Source organism: Heterodontus francisci, chromosome 9 (assembly GCF_036365525.1).
Source record: "Heterodontus francisci isolate sHetFra1 chromosome 9, sHetFra1.hap1, whole genome shotgun sequence".
Classification (NCBI taxonomy): domain Eukaryota; kingdom Metazoa; phylum Chordata; class Chondrichthyes; order Heterodontiformes; family Heterodontidae; genus Heterodontus; species Heterodontus francisci.
In genome coordinates this window covers 117229569-117246828 of record NC_090379.1, presented here as the reverse complement: position 1 = coordinate 117246828, position 17260 = coordinate 117229569, and positions in this window count along the sequence as shown.

Sequence of the window (17260 nt, the reverse complement as noted above, 5' to 3'; positions counted from 1 at the left end):
TTTTTCTCGAACCACCGGTCGCAGTTTGATGGGACTAAAAGGCTTGCTAGGCCACTTCAAATGGCAATTAGAAGTCCAACACGTTGGTGTGGGACTGGGGTCACTTACTGGCCAGACCAGGTAACGACTGCCCAAAAGGATATGAGTGAACCAGATGGCTTTTTAACAACAATCTGACAGTCCTGGTTTAGTGATGTTGTTTGAAGGATAGATGTTGGCCTGGAGACCAGGGACAAATCCCCTGCCTCTCTGATGTTTCTTTTGCTCCATCTCCTGACTTGCTTAGAACCGGCCTTTAAACATTCAGTTAATTAGTAGCTTCAGATCTGCACGAGGTCCCACTTCATCCTGTTGCTCAACAACTGTGTCACCACATTGCTGCTTTGCAAGTGGTGCACAATTACCTCACAATCTTATTTTTGAAAATGAATACAAACTCCAAAGAGGAATACCATATATATATATATATATATATATATAATCGTGAGCCTGCTACATTTCAGATATAAAAGGCTGAGGAAGGCTACATTGCACCAAAACAGCAACAGAGAAAGCAAGTTCTGACCTTTTTTTTTTGCCAGCCCAAGACGTGTTACAGCCTCAAAATACAGCCTGATGTGTTATTCTGTAACATTCCAACATTTTTACCTTGCTCCCAGTAGCTGTCATGACGCAACAGAAGAACTGGATGGCACAATTGAATCCAATGCCCTGGAAGTGAATCCTGTGCTGTTGCACTGTGTAATTTGCACAGTGGAGGTGAGGGGCGTCACTGCTGAGGATTTAAAGACTGGTTTTATCGTTCACTGGGAATAGCGTGCAAACCCAGGTGTCTCAGAACACAGGCTCAGCATGCCAAACACTGCTCTGCTCTAACACAACTGCAACAACAAGCATCTTTAATGTAGTGGAATATCCCAAGCTGCTTCACGAGAGTATGAGAAAGAAAAACTTGACACCAAGTCACATAAGGACGTATCAGGGCAGATCAAAAGCTTGGTCAAAGGGGTCGATTTTAATAAGTGTCTTAAAGTGAAGCGGAGAGCTGGAGAGGTTTACAGGGAGAATTCCAAAGCTTGGGGCCTGGGCAACTGAAGGCTTGGCTATCAATGGTGGAGTGATTAAAATCAGGGATGCACAAGAGGCCAGAATTAGAGGAGTGCAGGTATCTTAGAGGGCTGTGGGGGCTGTAGGAGATTACAGTGATAGGGAGGGGTGAGACCATGGAGGGATTTGAAAACAAGGATGAGAATTTTAAAAATCAAGATGATGCTTGACTGGAAGCCAATGTAGACCTCATGTTTACTGGCCATAGAATGTAGGAGGCTGGTGAGGAATGCATTGGAATAGTCAAGACCAGAGGTAACAAAGTCATGGATTAGGGGTTCAGCAGCAGATGAGTTGAGACAGTGACAGAGTCAGGCAATGTTAGAGGTGGAAATAGGTAGTCTATTAGTGACGTGATGGAAACTACACCTTCCAAATGGAAACATTAATTTCGTCATATGAAACATATTTTGAACAGTTACTGGACATTGAAATAACTTGTTTAAAAAGACCATAGGACTGAGTGGCTGAAAACATGGCTACACATTTGCATTGCGAGAGACAGTTGCCCTGAGAGACAATGGAAGTACTGCCTGGTTCAATTAGCCAGATGGGTTTTGTTAATAGTGATGATCAAGAGACATTGTGAATCATTGAATGTGTAAGAGCCAGCACACCCCCCACTGAGTGTGTCTGGTAAGCTTGGAAGAATGAACAAACTTCACAGGCGATGCTGTTTCAAATGAAAAACTAGTCACATGACTAACCTGCTGGTCAACCTGGAGTTAATTGAATTGTGCTCACAGTAAAGTTTTGACTGCAACTGAACTTCAAGAAGAAAGTACCTATCTCGCTCTCTCTCTCATGCAACGTTCCAGGGACCAACGAACGTTACTTAAGCATCAAGACAGAAGAGCCTGCAGCCTTCTGGTACCAGCAAAGCAAATCTGAAAGTGTGCACTGTGCCCCAATGAGAACTGCAAGTCTTAACTTCAATCAAAGACTTTACATCCAACCCAAAACCAGTAACTAAATTCGATCTACTACTTCAAACCTTTCCCCTTTAATACTATCCCCTCCTCTGTCTCTATTTACAGTGTCAAAAGTATTCCACAACATCGGAACATAGGAGCAGGAGTAGACCATTCAGCCATCGAGCCTGCTCCGCCATTCAATACAATCATGGCTGATTATCCACTTCAATGCCTTTTTCCCCCACAGTATCCTCATATCCCCTTATGTCATTTGTGTTTAGAAATCTGTCAATCTCTACTTTAAACATACTCAATGACTGAGCTTCCACAGCCCTCTGGGGTAGAGAATTCCAAAGATTCACAACCCTCTGAGTAAAGAAATGTCTCCTCATCTCTGTCCTAAGTGGCTTCCCCCTTATTTTGAAATTGTGTCCCCTTGTTCTAGACTCCCCAACCAGGGGAAACATCTTAGCTGCAGGTACACAGTCTATCCATAGAAACATAGAAACATATAAAATAGGAGCAGGAGTGGGCCATTCGGCCCTTCGAGCCTGTTCCACCATTCATTATGATCATGGCTGATCATCCAACTCAGTTACCTGTTCCCACTTTCCCCCCATATCCTTTGATCCCTTTCGCCCCAAGAACTATATCTAACTCCTTCTTGAAAACATACAATGTTTTGGCCTCAACTGCTTTCTGTGGTAGCGAATTCCACAGGCTCACCACTCTCTGGGTGAAGAAATTTTTCCTCATCTCAGTCCTGAAAGGTTTACCCCGTATCCTTAAACATGACCCCTGGTTCTGGACTCCCCCACCATTGGGAACATCCTTCCTGCATCTACCCTGTCAAGTCCTGTTAGAATTTTATAGGTTTCTATGAGATCCCCCCCCTCACTCTTCTGAACTCCAGCGAATATAATCATAACCGACTCAATCTCTCCTCATACTTCAGTCCCGCCATCCCAGGAATCAGTCTGGTAAACCTTTGCTGCACTCCCTCTATAGCAAGAACATCCTTCCTCAGATAAGGAGACCAAAACTGCACACAATATTCCAGGTGTGACCTCACCAAGGCCCTGTATAACTGCAGCAAGACATCCCTGCTCCTGTACTTGAATCCTCTCGCTATGAAGCCTTTTTTACTGCCTGTTGCACCTGCATGCTTACCTTCTGTGACTGGTGTACGAGAACACCCAGGTGTCACTGCATATTCTCCCCTCTCAGTTTATAGCCATTCAGATAATAATCTGCCTTCCTGTTGTTGCTACCAAAGTGGATAACCTCACATTTATCCACATTATACTGCATTTGCTCACTCACTCAACTTGTCCAAATCACCCTGAAGCGCCTCTGCATCCTCCTCACAACTTACCCTCCCACCCAGTTTTGTGTCAGCTCCAAATTTGGAGATCTCTTTAAGTATTTTGTAGGTTTTAATGAGATACCTCTCATTCTTCGAAACTCTAGAGAATACAGGCCCAGTTTCCCCAGTCTCTCTTCATAGGACTGTCCCACCATCCTGGAAACAAGTCTGGTGAACCTTAGTTGCACTCCCTCTATGGCAATAATATCCTCCCTAAGGTAAGGGGACCGAAACTACACACAGTACTCCAGGTGTGGTCTAACCAAGGTTCTATACAATTGAAGCAAGACATCACTACTCCTGTACTCATCCTCTTGTGATAAAGGCTAACATACCATTAGCCTTCTTAATTGCTTGCTGCACCTGCATGTTAGCTTTCAGTGACTTATTGACAAGGACACTCAGGTCCCTTTGTACATCTTAATCTTTGATTAAGCTAGAGAGGGTGCAGAAAAGATTCACAAGGACGTTGCCTGGTTTGGAAGGCTTGTGTTATAAAGAGAGATTGGATAGGCTGGGTCTGTTTTCCCTGGAGCGAAGGAGGCTGAGAGGGGACATGATAGAGGTATATAAAATTATGAGAGCCATAGATAAGGTAGATAGCCAGAGTCTGTTTCCCATGGTAGGGGTGACTAAAACTAGAGGGCATAGATTTAAGGTGAGAGGGAGGAGGTTTAAAGGGGATCAAAGGGGTAAATTTTTCATACAAAGAATAGTGGGTATCTGGAATGAGCTGCCTGAGGAGGTGGTGGAGGCAGGAACAGTAATGACATTTAAGAGGCATCTGGACAGGTACTTGAATGAGCAAGGCATAGAGGGATATGGAATTAATGCAGGCAGGTGGGATTAGTATAGATAGGCATTATGGTCGGTATGGACGTGGTGGGCCGAAGGGCCTGTTTCTATGCTGTACGACTCTATGACTCTATCTAAGCTTTCAAATCTCTTACCATTTAAGAAATACTCTACAAATCTGTTCCTCCTACCAAAGTGGATAACCTCACATTTTTCTGCATTATATTCCATTCTTGCCCATTCACTTATTCTGTCCAAATCCCTTGAAGTTGCTTTGCATCTTCCTCACAACACACATTCCCAGCTAACAACCAATTAATTGTTATTGTAGTGTGATCGCATACATATATGTCACACACGCACATACATAGATTAAATATATTTCAACTTTTCTTTCATCTAGTGGGAGTGTGTGTTTATCGCCTATGCATGCTACTGTGGTCGAATTGCATATTCTTAGTAGTTTTAACTGAGTTAGAGTGTTCAGGTTAATAAACTTACACCTTTCTTGCTTAAATCTGAGAAAACCTGTCTGGTTGATTTCTTTACAATTACAATTAGAGAGCAGTGAGCAAAGACTCACTGAGGGGAAGCTAAAAACACTATGTTTTAAAAGTTAAACCCTGTTACGGCCAAACCAGGAAAAGGCTGAAAGGGGAGCCCGAGCCCCCTTTCTCACCTGGTCCTAACAGGCACTTGGGGGCTCGTCCGGGATTGGACCCACAGACAAACAAGAAATTGGAATTGGGAAATCAAACAGATCCTAATCAAAAAGAGAAAAGACTTCAATACAGGTTTTCTTGTGGTTGTGTGTGCTTGAATACTAACATGTCCGTGACCCAAGCCAGGGTGAAGTAACTTGGGATAAGTTAAAGGCGCTGTCCATGGAAGAGTTGAGGAATAAGGCTGAGCAGTGTGGGATCAGTTTCCGTGTCAAAGCTAGGAAATCGGAACTCCTAAGACTAGTGGCCAATCATTTTTCCCTCAAATCTGAAGAATCAGAGGCAGGGTTAGAAATAGACTCCGACAGGGCAATGTTGGCAAAGATACAACTGGAACAGAGGAAACTTGAATTAAAAGCCAGGGAAAGAGAGAGAGAAAGAGAGGAGAGAGGAGAGAGAAAGAACCTTCCAGAAAGAATGGGAGGAATGAGAGTTGAGGCGGCTTGTGTTAGCCAGGGGGCGACAGAGTAACCCCAGTGAAATCATGGAAAATACAAGTGGTGCAGGACTGTGTACGGAATTTTTAAAATTTTCCCAATTGATTCCAAAATTCAATGAGGGAGATGTGGAAGCATTTTTTGTATCTTTTGAAAAACTTGCAAGGCATTTAAAGTGGCCGACTGAGACTTGGACTCTTCTGGTGCAAAATAAGCGAACAGGAAAAGCCCATGAAGTTTATTCCCTGTTGCCAAATGACAGTTCATCAAATTATGAACTGACCAAAAATGCTATCCTTGGGGCATATGAGTTAGTACCAGAAGCCTCCGGAAACAAGCTGATCAAACTTACTTGGAGTTTGAGAGAGGTAAGCAGATGGCTTTTCACCAGTGTTTGAGGGCTCTTAAAGTGCAGCCCACCTATGAAAACCTCAGAGAGATAATTCTCCTCGAGGAATTAAAAAACTTTCTCCCCTCTCCATAAAGACCAATATGGAGGAACAAAATGTGCAGAGCAAGGCAAGCTGCAGTTCTGGCTGATGGGTTTGCTCTAATATACAAGTCGGTTGCCCAGGGGAAAACCTTTCCTAATTACCCCCACAAATCTGAAAAGGACAAAGGGTGGGAAAGTGATAGAAGTTCTGGGAGAGAAAGAAAAGTAGGACACGCAGGGGATCCTCCTCCAGCCATAAAGGAAGGTGCTGTAAGCAGGAGTGAGACCCGGAGACCTGTGTGCTTCCATTGTAATAAGACAGGTCATCTAAGAACTGACTGCTGGAAACTACAGGGAAAGCCTGGAGGGTTAATCAGGACACACCCGCTCAGTGAAGGAGAAGGAACCCTAATGGAAAGCACAGCAGAGCAGGATGTGGCTTTAACTGAAGCGGCAGTAAGACCCAGAAAACATACTGCTGTGGGTGTAGGAAAATTTAATGAGATCCTTGAAGACTATCAGGATTTTGTATCTGAAGGGAGCGTAGCCACATATCCCTCGAGTGGGGCAAGCAAGCCCATAGTCATACTCAGGGATACAGGAGCCACCTGATTCCTTTTGCTGGGAAAAGGCATGTGTTAGGCGTGTAGCAAATGTGAGGTAGTAAATGGTATCAGAGGGCAGTGTACACCCACACCTTTACATCGGGTGAACTTGGAGTGCAACCTAGTTTCGGGACTGATGACCGTAGGGATTGTCCCTAGTTTGCCTGTGGACGGGGTTGACCTGCTCCTAGGTAATGATCTGGCGGGTGTGAAGGTGGTAGCTTCCCCGGAAGTGGTAAAGACACTGAAGGAGGTCAGAGAGACAGGGCAGTGGCAGGAGATGGTCCCCTGCATTTCCCCTGAATGTGTAGTGACTAGGGCCATGGCCAAATCAGCTCCCCAGAGAGGAGACTGAACTGGCACTGAAGACAGATGGCTATGCTGTCTGGTTGTCTGAAACTTTCTTTGGAAAGTTAGAGGGCCCAAGGAATAGATTAAATGAATCTTCCCTAGTTGAGGGTCAGCGAGCCGGCCCAGTATTAAGAGTTAGCATAGGTTGCCCAAACTGAAACTGAAGCAGAGGGAGTTCCTGACTGCTACTATGTAAAGGATGAGGTGCTGATGAGGAAATGGAGTTCTCCTCACAGATCTGAGAACAAAGAGTGGACAGTGGTTCACCAGTTTGTGGGCTGCTGAGGTACTAGACAGCAATATTAAGACTGGCCCATGAGATTACAGTGGTGAGAGAATTTATAACGGGGAATAAGGAAATGGCAGAGAAACGAAATAAAACTTTGTGTTCGTCTTGACAGAGGAAAATACTTAAAACCTCCCAGAAATAATGGAGAATCGAAGACTAGTGTAAATGAGGAACTGCAAGATATTATTAGTTTTAAAAATAAGTACTAGAGAAATTAATGGGGCTTATAGTAGATAAATCCCCTGGACCTGATGATCTGCATCCCAGAGTGTTGAAAGAGATAATCAGTGCATTGGTGGTCATCTTTCAAAATTCAATAGACTTTGGAATGGTTCCTGCAGATTGGAAGGTAGTAAATGTAAACCCACTATTTAGGAAAGGAGGGAGAGAGAAAACAGGAAACTACAGACTTCTTAGCCTAACATCAAAGAACAAAGAACAGTACAGCACAGGAACAGGCCATTCGGCCCTCCAAGCCTGCATCTTGATGCCTGCCTAAACTAAAACCTTCTGCACTTCCGGGGACCGTATCCCTCTATTCCCATCCTATTCATGTATTTGTCAAGATGCCTCTTAAACGTCGCTATCGTACCTGCTTCCACCACCACCCCCGGCAGCAAGTTCCAGGCATTCACCACCCTCTGTGTAAAGAACTTGCCTCGCACATCCCCTCTAAACTTTGCCCCTCTCACCTTAACAGGAAAGGAGCAGTCACTTTGTTGGGAGTTTTCTATAGACCCCCCAATAGCAACAGAGACATGGAGGAACAGATTGGGAGGCAAATTTTGGAAAGGTGCAGAAGTAACAGGGTTGTTGTCATGGGTGACTTCAACTTCCCTAATATTGATTGGAACCTCCTTAGTGTAAATAGTTTGGATGGAGCAGTTTTTGTCAGGTGTGTCCAGGAAGGTTTCCTGACTCAATATGTAGATAGGCCGACTAGAGGGGAGGCTATGTTGGACTTGGTGCTTGGCAACGAACCAGGCCAGGTGGCAGATCTATCGGTGGGAGAGCATTTCGGTGATAGTGATCACAACTCCCTGACCTTTACTATAGTCATGGAGAGGGACAGGAGCAGACGGGATGGGAAAATATTTAATTGGGGGAGGGGGAATTGCAATGCTATTAGGCAGGAACTGGGGAGCATAAATTGAGAACAGATGTTCTCAGGGAAATGCACGACAGAAATGTGGAGGTTGTTTAGGGAGCACTTGCTGCGACTGCTGGATAGGTTTGTCCCGATGAGGCAGGGAAGGGATGGTAGGGTGAAGGAACCTTGGATGACAAGAGATGTGGAACAGCTAGTCAAGAGGAAGAAGGAAGCTTACTTAAGGTTGAGGAAGCAAGGATCAGACAGGGCTCTAGAGGGTTACAAGGTAGCCAGGAAGGAACTGAAGAATGGACTTAGGAGAGCTAGAAGGGGACATGAAAAAGTCTTGGCGGGTAGGATTAAAGAAAATCCCAAGGCGTTCTACACTTATGTGAGGAACAAGAGGATGGCCAGAGTGAGGGTAGGGCCGATCAGGGATAGTGGAGGGAACTTGTGCCTGGAGTCGGAGGAGGTAGGGGAGGTCCTAAATGAATACTTTGCTTCAGTATTCACTAGTGAGAGGGACCTGGTCGTTTGTGAGGACAGTGTGAAACAGGCTGATATGCTCGAACAGGTTGAGGTTAAGAGGGAGGATGTGCTGGAAATTTTGGATGATATGAGGACAGATAAGTCCCTGGGGCCAGACGGGATATACCCAAGGATATTACGGGAAGCGAGGGAAGAGATTGCTGCGCCTTTGGCGATGATCTTTGCGTCCTCACTGTCCACTGGAGTAGTGCCGGATGATTGGAGGGTGGCAAATGTTGTTCCCTTGTTCAAGAAAGGGAATAGGGATAACCCTGGGAATTATAGACCAGTCAGTCTTACGTCGGTAGTGGGCAAATTATTGGAGAGGATTCTGAGAGACAGGATTTATGATTATTTGGAAAAGCATAGTTTGATTAGAGATAGTCAGCATGGCTTTGTGAGGGGCAGGTCATGCCTCACAAGCCTTATTGAATTCTTTGAAGATGTGACAAAACACATTGATGAAGGAAGAGCAGTGGATGTGGTGTATATGGATTTTAGCAAGGCGTTTGATAAGGTTCCCCATGGTAGGCTCATTTAGAAAGTAAGGAGGCATGGGATACAGGGAAAGTTGGCTGTCTGGATACAAAATTGGCTGGCCCATAGAAGACAGAGGGTGGTAGTAGATGAAAAGTATTCAGCATGGAGCTCGGTGACCAGTGGTGTTCCGCAGCGATCTGTTCTGGGACCTCTGCTCTTTGTGATTTTTATAAATGACTTGGATGAGGAAGTGGAAGGCTGGATTAGCAAGTTTGCCGATGACACGAAGGTGGCTGGAGTTGTGGATAGTGTGGAGGGCTGTTGTAGGTTGCAACGGGACATTGACAGGATACAGAGCTGGGCTGAGAAGTGACAGATGGAGTTCAACCTGGAAAAGTGTGAAGTGATTAATTTTGGAAGGTCGAATTTGAATGCGGAATACAGGCTAAAAGACAGAATTCTTGGTAGTGTGGAGGAACAGAGGGATCTTGGGGTCCATGTCCATAGATTGCTCAAAGTTGATAGGGTTGTTAAGAAGGCGTATGGGGTGTTGGCTTTCATTAACAGGGGGATTGAGTTTAAGAGCCGCGAGGTTATGCTGCAGCTCTATAAAGCCCTGGTTAGACCACACTTGGAATATTGTGTTCAGTTCTGGTCGCCTCATTATAGGAAGGAATTGGAAGCTTTAGAGAGGGTGCAGAGGAGATTTACCAGGATGCTGCCTGGACCGGAGGGCATGTCCTACGAAGAAAGATTGAGGGAGCTGGGGCTTTTCTCATTGGAGCGAAGAAGGATGAGAGGTGACTTGATAGAGGGGTACAAGATGATGAGAGGCATAGATACAGTGGATAGCCAGAGACTTTTTCCCAGGGTGGAAAGGGCTATCACCAGGGGGCATAATTTTAAGGTGATTGGAGGAAGGTTTCGGGGAGATGTCAGAGGTAGGTTCTTTACACAGAGAGTGGTGGGTGTGTGGAATGCGCTGCCAGCGGTGGTAGTAGAAGCAGATACATTAGGGACATTTAAGCGACTCTTGGATAGGTACATGGATGATAGTAGAATGAAGGGTAGGTAGTTAGTTTGATCTTCGAGTCGGTTAAAGGTTCGGCACAACATGGTGGGCCGAAGGACCTGTACTGTGCTGCACTGTTCTATGTTCTAAACCTATGTCCCCTAGTAACTGACTCTTCCACCCTGGGAAAAAGCTTCTGAGTATCCACTCTGTCCATGCCGCTCATAACTTTGTAAACCTCTATCATGTCGCCCCTCCACCTCTGTCGTTCCAGTGAAAACAATCCGAGTTTATCCAACCTCTCCTCATAGCTAATGCCCTCCAGACCAGGCAACATCCTGGTAAACCTCTTCTGTACCCTCTCCAAATCCTCCACGTCCGTCTGGTAGTGTGGCGACCAGAATTGCACGCAATATTCTAAGTGTGGCCTAGTCGTAGGGAAAATGCCAGAATCTATAATAAAGGATGTGATAACAGGACACTTAGAAAATAATGATGGGATTGAGCAGAGTCAACATGGATTTATGAAAGGGAAATCATGTTTTACAAACCTGTTGGAGTTTTTTGAGGATGTAACTAGTGGAATAGATAAGGGGAACCAGTGGATGTGGTATATTTAGATTTTCAGAAAGCTTTTGACAAGGTCCCACACAAGAGGCTAGTTTAAAAAAAAAGAACACATGGGATTGGGGGAAATTTACAGGCATGGATTGAGAACTGAGTCACTGAAAGCTAACATGCAGGTACAGCAAGCAATTAAGAAGGCAAGTGGTATGTTGGCCCTTTTACAAGGGGATTTGGGGATAGGAGTAAAGATGTCTTAGTGCAATTATATACAGCTGTCGTAAGTCCGCACCTGGAGTGTTGTGTGCAGTTTTGGTCTCCTTACCTAAGGGAAGATATACTTAACATAGAGGGAGTACAAACTAATTCCTGGGATGGAGTAATAGTGTCATAGAATTATACAGCACAGAAACAGGCCCTTCAGCCCATCATGTCTGTGCTGGCCATCAAGCACCTATCTATTCTAATCCCATTTTCCAGCACTTGGCCTGTAGCCTTGTATGCTATGGCATTTCAAGTGCTCATTTAAATACTTCTTAAATGTTGTGAGGGTTCCTGCCTCGACCATCCCTTCAGGCAGTGTGTTCCAGATTCCAACCACCCTCTGGGTAAAAAATATTTTCCTCAAATCCCCTCTAAATCTCCTGCCATTTACCTTAAATCTATGCCCCTGGTTATTGACCCCTCCGCTAAGGAGAAAAGTTTCTTTCTACCTACCCTATCTATGGCGGGATTGTCCGATGAGGAAAAATTACATAGATTGGGCCTTTATCCTCTGGAGTTTAGAAGAATGAGAGGTGATCTCATTTAAACATACAAATTCCTTCCTGGGCTTGACAGGGTAGAGGCAGGAAGGATGTTTCCCCTGGCTGGGGAGTTCAGAATCAGGGGACACAGTCTCAGAATACAGGGTATGCCATTTAGGACTGAGATGAGGAGGAATTTCTTCACTCAGAGGGTGGTGAATCTTTGGAATTCTCTGTCCCAGAGGGCTGTGGAGACTCAGTAATTGAGTATGTTCAAGATTGAGATTGATAGATTTCTGCATATTAGTCGAATGTGCAGGAAACTGGTGTTGAAATGGAAGATTAACCATGACCTCACTGAATGGCAGAGCGGGCTAGAAGGGCTGAATGGCCTACTCCTTCTCCTATTTCTTATGTTCTTACATTCTTAGCTCCCTTTCTCCATCATCTCCATTGGCCTTTCCACTTCCCGAATCTCGTTTCTCAATTCCATCCTCATGAGCTCCCCCTCCCTTTGCCCTGGCTAGCACTGACAGCAGCTGCCTAGGCCCCATGCTCTAGAACACCCTCCCTAAAGCACTCCACCTCTCCTTAAAAACCCACCTCTTTGACCACCCTGACTAATGTCTGCTCCTTTGGCTCAGCAGCCATTTTTACTTTGATTAGGACTCAGCGGAGCACTTTTGGATGATTTTCTACATCAAACGCAAGTAGTTGATGCAGATTTTCACTCTCCACCAGAGCTCACTAGAGAGCAATAAGGAGCAGGGCCCAAGGCTGATATCTGCTCTGATCCAGAGATTACACTGGAAAGACAGGAAGCTGCTTTGAGGAGAAACCTCAGATCAGTGAATGCAGGTCCCACCATAAAGAGAAAAAAGAATACAGTGATAAAAGATGTGTTATTTGGGAGGGTGTTCATACAACATAGTTCATACAGCATACAGTAAATAAAATCCAGTATCGTAGCAACCCTCACCAAGCTAGCTCGGCAGCTAGGAATGATTTACATAACGGCCAATGGACTGGGTGACAAAGGCACTGATAGTAAGGGTTTTACAGACTGATTCAACCTCCAAAACCAGGATTGCAGATGTTTACCCATTCAGCACTGGCTTTGCCCTCAATGTGGAAGAAATCGGGAAAATGCCTTCTTGATGTTGGAGGTTGGCAATGACAGCTTTACATACATGCCAGAGTGAGCACTTCACAGTGACAATTTGGAACATCGTTGTCAACAACAAGAGTAGCACCTTGTATGAGTGTGCGAGGGTGGGGAGTTGGACGGGGCACAGAGTGTGAAAGAGTGGGGAGGTGGATGGGGTACAGTGTGAGAGAGAGGGTGGAGGGTTGGATGGGGTACAGTGTGTGTGAGAGGGTGGGGAGGTGGATGGGGTACAGTGTGTGAGAGAGGGTGGGGAGTTGGATGGGGCACAGTGTGTGACAGGGTGGTGAGTTGGATGGGGCACAGTGTGCGTTTGTTAGGCTGGGGTGTTAGATGAGGCACAGTGTGTGTGTGATAGAGTTGTGTGTTGGATGGGGTACAGTGTGTGTGTGAGAGGGTGGGGAGTTGGATGGGGTACACTGTGTGTGAGAGATGTGGGGTGGTGGATGGGGTACAGTGTGAGAGAGAGGGTGGGGAGTTGGATGGGGCACAGTGTGTGTGTGAGGTTGGGTAATTGGATGGGGCACAGTGTGTGTGATAGGGTGGGGAGTTGGATTGGGTACAGTGTGTGTGAGAGGGTGGGGAGTTGGATGGGGTACAGTGTGTGTGTGAGAGAGTGGGGTGTTGGATGGGATACAGTGTGTGTGATAGGGTGGGGAGTTGGATTGGGTACAGTGTGTGTGAGAGGGTGGGGAGTTGGATGGGATACAGTGTGTGTGAGGCTGGGGAGGTGGATGGAGTACAGTGTTTGTGAGAGGGTGGGGAGTTGGATGGGGTACAGTGTGTGTGAGAGGGTGGGGAGTTGGATGGGATACAGTGTGTGTGAGATGGTGGGGAGTTGGATGGGATACAGTGTGTGTGAGAGGGTGGGGAGTTGGATGGGATACAGTGTGTGTGAGAGGGTGGGGAGGTGGATGGGGTACAGTGTTTGTGAGAGGGTGGGGAATTGGATGGGGCACAGTGTGTGAGTGAGAGGGTGGGGAGTTGGATGGGGCACAGTGTCTGTGAGAGGGTGGGGAGTTGGATGGGGTACAGTGTGTGAGAGAGAGGGTGGGGAGTTGGATGGGGTACAGTGTGTGTGTAAGAGAGTGGGGAGTTGGATGGGGCACAGTGTCTGTGAGACGGTGGGGAGTTGGATGGGGTGCAGTGTGTGTGAGAGAGGGTGGGGAGTTGGATGGGGTACAGTGTGTGAGAGAGAGGGTGGGTTGTTGGATGGGGTTCAGTGTGTGTGTAAGAGAGTGGGGAGTTGGATGGGGCACAGTGTCTGTGAGACGGTGGGGAGTTGGATGGGGTGCAGTGTGTGTGAGAGAGGGTGGGGAGTTGGATGGGGTACAGTGTATGATAGGGTGGGGAGTTGGATGGGGTACAGTGTGTGTGAGAGAGGGTGGGGAGTTGGATGGGGTACAGTGTGTGTGAGAGAGGGAGGGGAGGTGGATGGGGTACAGTGTGTGTGAGAGAGAGTGGGGAGTTGGATGAGGTACAGTGTGTGTGAGAGAGGGAGGGGAGGTGGATGGGGTACAGTGTGTGTGAGAGACAGTGGGGTGTTGGATGGGGTACAGTGTGTGTGAGAACGTGGGGTGTTGGATGGGGTACAGTGTGTGTTTGTGTGAGAGAGTGGGGAGTTGCCTGGGGCACAGTGTGTGTGAGGGTGGGGAGTTAGATGGGGCACAGTGTGTGTGAGAGGGTGGGGAGTTGGATAAGGTACAGTGTGTGTGTGAGGATGGGGACTTGGATGGGGTACAGTGTGTGTGTGTGTGAGAGAGTGGGGAGTTGCCTGGGGCACAGTGTGTGTGAGTGTGGGGAGTTGGATGGGGTACAGTGTGTGAGAGAGGGAGGGGAGGTGGATGGGGTACAGTGTGTGAGAGAGAGAGTGGGGAGGTGGTTGAGGTACAGTGTGTGTGAGAGAGGGAGGGGAGGTGGATGGGGTACAGTGTGTGTGAGAGACAGTGGGGTGTTGGATGGGGTACAGTGTGTGTGAGAGCGTGGGGTGTTGGATGGGGTACAGTGTGTGTGAGAGGGTGGGGAGGTGGATGGGGTACAGTGTGTGTGAGAGAGAGTGGGGAGGTGGATGGGGTACAGTGTGTGTGAGAGAGAGTGGGGAGGTGGTTGAGGTACAGTGTGTGTGAGAGAGGGAGGGGAGGTGGATGGGGTACAGTGTGTGTGAGAGACAGTGGGGTGTTGGATGGGGTACAGTGTGTGTGAGAGCGTGGGGTGTTGGATGGGGTACAGTGTGTGTTTGTGTGAGAGAGTGGGGAGTTGCCTGGGGCACAGTGTGTGTGAGGGTGGGGAGTTGGATGGGGTACAGTGTGTGTGAGAGGGTGGGGAGTTGGATAGGGTACAGTGTGTGTGTGAGGATGGGGACTTGGATGGGGTACAGTGTGTGTGTGAGAGTGGGGAGATGCCTGGGGCACAGTGTGTGTGAGTGTGGGGAGTTGGATGGGGTACAGTGTGTGAGAGAGGGTGGGGAGTTGGATGGGGTCCAGTGCATGATAGGGTGGGGCGTTGGATGGCGTACAGTGTGTCAGAGGGTTGGGAGTTGGATGGGGTACAGTGTGTGTGAGAGGGTAGGGAGTTGGATGGGGCACAGTGTATGATAGGGTGGGGAGTTGGATGGGGTACAGTGTATGATAGGGTGGGGAGTTGGATGGGGTACAGTGTGTGAGAGGGTGGGGAGTTGGATGGGGTACAGTGTGTGAGAGGGTGGGGAGTTGGATGGGGTACGGTGTATGATAGGGTGGGGAGTTGGATGGGGTACAGTGTGTGAGAGGGTGGGGAGTTGCATGGGGTACAGTCTGTGTGAGAGGGTGGGGAGTAGGATGGGGTACAGTGTATGATAGGGTGGGGAGTTGGTTGGGGTACAGTGTGTGAGAGAGTGGGGTGGGGAGTTGGATGGGGTCCAGCGTGCGTGTAAGAGGGTGGGGAGGTGGATGGGGTACAGTGTGTGAGAGGGTGGGGAGGTGGATGGGGTACAGTGTGTGTGAGAGAGGGTGGGGAGTTGGATGGGGTACAGTGTATGATAGGGAGGGGAGTTGGATGGAATACAGTGTGTGAGAGAATGGGGTGTTGGATGGGGTACAGCGTGTGTGTAAGAGGGTGGGGAGGTGGATGGGGTACAGTGTGTGTAAGAGAGTGGGGAAGTGGATGGGGTACAGTGTGTGTGTGTGTGAGAGTGTGGTGTTGGATGGGGTAGAGTGTGTGTGAGAGGGTGAGGAGGTGGATTAGGTACAGTGTGTGAGAGAGTGGTGTGGGGAGTTGGATGGGGTACAGTGTGTGTGCAAGAGGGTGGGGAAGTGGATGGGGTACAGTGCGTGTGTGTGAGAGAGTAGGGTGTTGGATGGGGTATAGAGTGTGTGTAAGAGAGTGGGGAAGTGGATGGGGTACAGTGTGTGTGTGTGAGAGAGTGGGGTGTTGGATGGGGTATAGAGTGTGTGTAAGAGAGTGGGGAAGTGGATGGGGTACAGTGTGTGTGTGTGTGAGAGTGGGGTGTTGGATGGGGTATAGAGTGTGTGTAAGAGAGTGGGGAAGTGGATGGGGTACAGTGTGTGTGTGTGTGAGAGTGGGGTGTTGGATGGGGTATAGAGTGTGTGTAAGAGAGTGGGGAAGTGGATGGGGTACAGTGTGTGTGTGTGTGAGAGTGGGGTGTTGGATGGGGTATAGAGTGTGTGTAAGAGAGTGGGGAAGTGGATGGGGTACAGTGTGTGTGTAAGAGGGTGGGGAGTTGGATGGGGTACAGTGTGTGTGTGAGAGAGTAGGGTGTTGGATGGGGTATAGAGAGTGTGTAAGAGAGTGGGGAAGTGGATGGGGTACAGTGTGTGTGTGTGTGTGTGTGAGAGTGGGGTGTTGGATGGGGTAGAGTGTGTGTGGGGAGTTGGATGGGGTACAGCGTGTGTGTAAGAGGGTGGGGAGTTGGATGGGGTACATTGTGTGTGAGCGAGGGTAGGCAGTTGGATGGGGTACAGTGTATGATAGGGTGGGGAGGTGGATGGGGTACAGTGTGTGTGAGCGAGGGTAGGGAGTTGGATGGGGTACAGCGTGTGTGTGAGGTTGGGTAATTGGATGGGGTACAGTGTGTGTGAGCGAGGGTGGGGAGTTGGATGGGGTACAGTGTGTGTGTGTGAGGTTGGGTAATTGGATGGGGTACAGTGTGTGTGAGCGAGGGTGGGGAGTTGGATGGGGTACAGTGTGTGTGAGATGGTGGGGACTTGGATGGGGGACAGTGTGTGTGAGAGAGTGGTGTGTTGGATGGGGTACAGTGTGTGTGAGAGAGGGTGGGGAGTTGGATGGGGTACAGTGTGTGTGAGAGAGGGTGGGGAGTTGGATGGGGTACAGTGTGTGTGAGAGAGGGTGGGGAGTTGGATGGGGTACATTGTTTGTGTGTGAGGTTGGGGAGGTGGATGGGGTACAGTGTGTGTGAGATGGTGGGAAGTTGGATGGGGTACAGTGTGTGTGAGATGGTGGGGGGTTGGATGGGGGACAGTGTGTGTGAGATGGTGGGAAGTTGGATGGGGGACAGTGTGTGTGAGATGGTGGGGAGTTGGATGGGGGACAGTGTGTGTGAGATGGTGGGGAGTTGGATGGGGGACAGTGTGTGTGAGATGGTGGGGAGTTGGATGGGGGACAGTGTGTGTGAGATGGTGGGGAGTTGGATGGGGGACA